Genomic DNA, 4,418 nt, shown 5'->3' on the forward strand with positions numbered 1-4,418 from the left:
GAAAATCTAAGTGATTCGTGATTAGATCAAGATTAAAATATTCCAAATCCCAAAAATCCAAAACACACAATCTAAATCAACAAGAACTTACGAAAGTGATTTAGATTGTTTGTTTTGTCAGATTAAATAATAAATCGACACAAAAGATTTTTACGTGGAAAAAACCACAATTGGACACCTCCAACTGTGATTAAAAAAACCACGGGCGAAACGCCATAAATCAATCCACTACTGAAGTAAAAAGATTACAAAGATATTTTACAAATTACCCAACTTAGTCAATCTGTCTCCGAATCTTCTGTAACTCTTTTTCACGACTTCATCTCGGAACTGATCAATCTTGAAGTTGATTCCACAACCTCACCCACATATAGAATCAAACACCTTTCGAAACTATATGCTAGAATCTTCGGAATCCACCGAAGAGAACTCTCTCTTGAATTTAAAGAAACCAACTCCTTGATGTATGTATTTTAGATCCTGAGTGAAGAACTCTTCTCAAGACATCAAGAAAAACTCTCAAAAATCTCCTAAGCAGACTTTAAACTCAACCCTAGTTTGTTTTGATTCGATCTAGAAAAAACGTGTCCAACAAAACAACGTTAGCAGCTTTAAATAGGAATCTGAATCCGCGATCTCCGCTCGAGCTCAACATAGCCCGCTCGAGCGGACTGAACAAAAACTGCATACGAAGAAACAGAGATGCGCTCGAGCGTAGGAGTTTCCGCTCGAGCGTCAAATCACACCTTCCAGAATCTGTGCTTGCCCTGTCAAACTACTGTGACCTGCTAATCTACGCTCGAGCTCAAGAGTCTCCGCTCGAGCGGACAGTACAAAAACAGAAAAACACAGTTTTGAACCAACATAAGATTTTGTCTCCGAATTTGACAACACAGGGACCTAACAATCTCCCCCTTTGTCAATTCCCGGACAAAACTTTTCTAAACAAGAGTCCTTAAACACAAGCACTAGACAAAATTAAAAAAACAACCATACAAACACTCAAAAATAACTCTATAAAAAACAAGCTTTCCAATCTTCCAATCTTGTCATATATCGATCAATCAATCCAATTCATCATCCACCATTCACCTGTGAAAAAACGAGCAACATACCAGAAAAACCAAAACTTGTGGAACTATATAAGAATATAACAAAATGTATCCATTCAATAGAACCAACGGAACAAAATATCAAAATATCCATGTATCATAACCAAAAGACAAAACGAAACAAAAACAAAAAAAAATATCCAACCATCAACAAAATATACCATCAATATCCATCAAAGCAAATGTATCCAAACAAATGTACCCAAACTCTCCCCCTTTTTGACCGGGAATGAAGAAAGCAACACATCAAGCACCAGAGGGAGGAGGGGGCGGCTGAAGCGTCAGTAAGGAAATGATGTGATCCAACTGCAAAGTAGTGTGCGCAGCAGTCTGCTCCAGCTGACCAAGACGACCATCAAAGGCGTCAAAGCGAGCATCAAGAAAGTCTAACCTCCGAGTCATAGCCTCCTCAAAATGCCGAAGCTGATCAGGAAACGAGCTAGGTGGAACAGGTGGAGTAGGATCCTCCTCACCCCCGGCGGTAGCAGCATCATATTCAGCCTCCTCAGCAAGACCAGCAGTGGTACCTGTAGAAGGACCAGCCCGAGAGGACTCCCCCTTAACATGAGCCCGACTCTGTGAGACAGTTTTCTTAGTGAAAGGGCGAGAGGGAGAGGCAAGCTCATCATCATCGAGGGTAGGAGCCCCAAGGTCAGACAAAAGTCGGTTGATCAAGCAACCGTAAGGAAGGCCAAGCTTGGAATGGCCATGAGCACTGATCATTTTGGTGACAATAAGAGAGGCAAGATCAATAGAGCGGTGATTGGCAATACAGGACAGAATGAAGCCTTGGTCTTGTTTGACCTCGGAAGAATGTGTGGTGACAAGGATGTTGGCGCAGACAATCAAATTAAGCAGTCTGAACTCCGGAAGAAGTTCAAACTGTTTAATCAAACCGCCTTTAGGCCAATGACGGGCAACACCACAAAGTTCCAAAGACACCTCATCAAAATCACAAGTCGGACGATCAGGTACAGGAAACGGATAGTATTGGGGAGAACCCTGCTCAATCTGAAGTAGTTGGCGAATCGAAGCAGGGGTGACAGAAATGGATTTGGACCTAACCCAAGTGGTGAAAGAAGGCTCATAATCCCGAATACCCTCCATATTACAGTAGAATTCTCGAACCCAATCGAGATTCTGACGCCCCGAGAATAATAAAACACGGTCACCTCCTAGAGGGTCGAACAATGGACGAATTTTGATGGACTCAAAAGTATCGGGTTGAACATTACGTTCTAAATGAACGGTTCGAGTCACAAATGATTTATGGTATGACTTGGATTGAGAGGCGGACTTAAACCTCTCAGGGTTAAAGGTAGGGCGAGAAACGGTGGCCTTTCGGCGTTTTGGGGCAGGAGCAGACATAGCAAAGAAGACACTAAGATACCCAACAAAGTAGCAAACCCAAAACCCAACCCAAACCAAAACAAACCAAAACACAACATTAGTGCAAGAATCAAATCAAAAACAGGGCATAACAAAAAACAGGGCATGAAAGCATGGTATTGAAGAACTCATAATTAATACACAAAATGTGAGAGAAATTGCACAGAATAAGTATGAATCATGAGGAAATCACAGCAATGTATCTAAGCCCAAATTGATACCCACACAAAGAGACCGCAACAGCCCATTAAAGGAGGAACACAGATATCTTCAAAATACCACAGACACAACACAAGAAAAAAAACACAAAAAAAACAGACAAACAGACAAAGAAAAAGAGTGTGAGAGAGAGAACCACAGACACGACACAAAACACCCCACAAAGCTATAAACCCAACAACCAATCGAACCAAATAGAACAAGAAAATGGGAAAATAAGAGAGGAGAAAACTTACCAAAGAGCAAATCAGTGGGAAGGATGATGAATGGGAGGAGAACCGACCACAATGCAGCCACAAGACCAACCCTAGATCGAGAGAATGAAACAGGAAGAGAAAAAAAATACCTCGAAGAGTCATGAGAGGGAGTTAAGTATGAAACAGGTCCGCTCGAGCGTACTGAGTACCGCTTGAGCGTACAACACTGCAAGCAGACTCCCGCTCGAGCGTGAAAAAGACCGCTCGAGCTCAAAATACCATCTCTCAGAACTGCTAAAACGCGAACAAACTGCTGCAAGAGTGAAAAACACGCTCGAGCGTAAAACATTCCGCTCGAGCGGAACAAAACAAAAACAAACCCCCTTTTTTTTTTTTTTTTTTTTTTTTTTTGGTTAAAAAAAACAATCCAATATGCAAAATCACGAGGTGAGACCTGAAACAAAAATAGATGATCAGACTGAGACAAATGAATACTAAGATGAAATAATCCACAATTCATGAATCGTGTGAACTTGCACCTTTTTTTTTTTTTTTTTTTTTTATTGTAAAAAAAAACGACACTAGAAAACATGAGCATAGCAAAAAAAATATAATCAATGATCATAAGCTACAAGAGAATGTACACCTCAAAATCCCAGATGAGAGCTCACATAAAAAAGTGTGTGTGTGCAATCCATGAGAGGTCACTGAGCTAGAGTTAATCCTAGTAGTGATCGGATGGCTGGACCTCCATCAAGAGTAACTCAACAATACAGTGAAAAGTCAAACCACTAGGAATCACGGGGTATTTGTTGAGTAAATGCGGAGGCTCCCCCTCAGTCAAAGAGTCCCTTTTTGTTCCTTTCTTGTGGGCACTCACTGGTGGCTTTCACTCTCAAGAGTATGGAAACCAAACCAGAGAAGAATGAAATCATAAAGGATGGCCTGGTTGGTGCCTCTGAGGTAGCCTTTTCCTAATGCCCGGACTTCAAGGAACTGAGGGAGAAACCGTGGAAGTGAAAACAGATGGTGGATGGTTAAGAGACTCAACATCACCCATGATATGCTAGTATCGGTCAATTCCACAGTAAAAGTACAAGAAACACTGTTAGTGGTCCATAGAGAACTTTGATCACATGTGCGGAAACCCCTGCAACAATTAATCTCAAGGATGTGTACAGAATGAGATCATGAGGTTAATGAGCATGGGCATTCAAAATGAGCTATGACCAATGAACAATAAGATCTTGTAAGTAGCATGAGTATTGTATAAAAATTTGATGCAAGTAAACAGATATCAATGATAATGAGATTATCACATCCAAGCATTCATAAGGCACAAACATTTACACCTACTCAAGAAACAAGTAACACTCTAGTGATCGAGCATGACACCCAAGGTCTTTCTAAGGAACTCAAACCGAAGAGGATCAAGGGGTTTTGTAAAAATATCAGCTTTTTGATGCTCAGTGGGAATATGCTCAATAACAACAAGGCCCTC

The sequence above is a fragment of the Camellia sinensis genome, chromosome 1 (genome assembly GCF_055761805.1).
Source record: "Camellia sinensis isolate YWXY chromosome 1, ASM5576180v1, whole genome shotgun sequence".
Classification (NCBI taxonomy): Eukaryota; Viridiplantae; Streptophyta; class Magnoliopsida; order Ericales; family Theaceae; genus Camellia; species Camellia sinensis.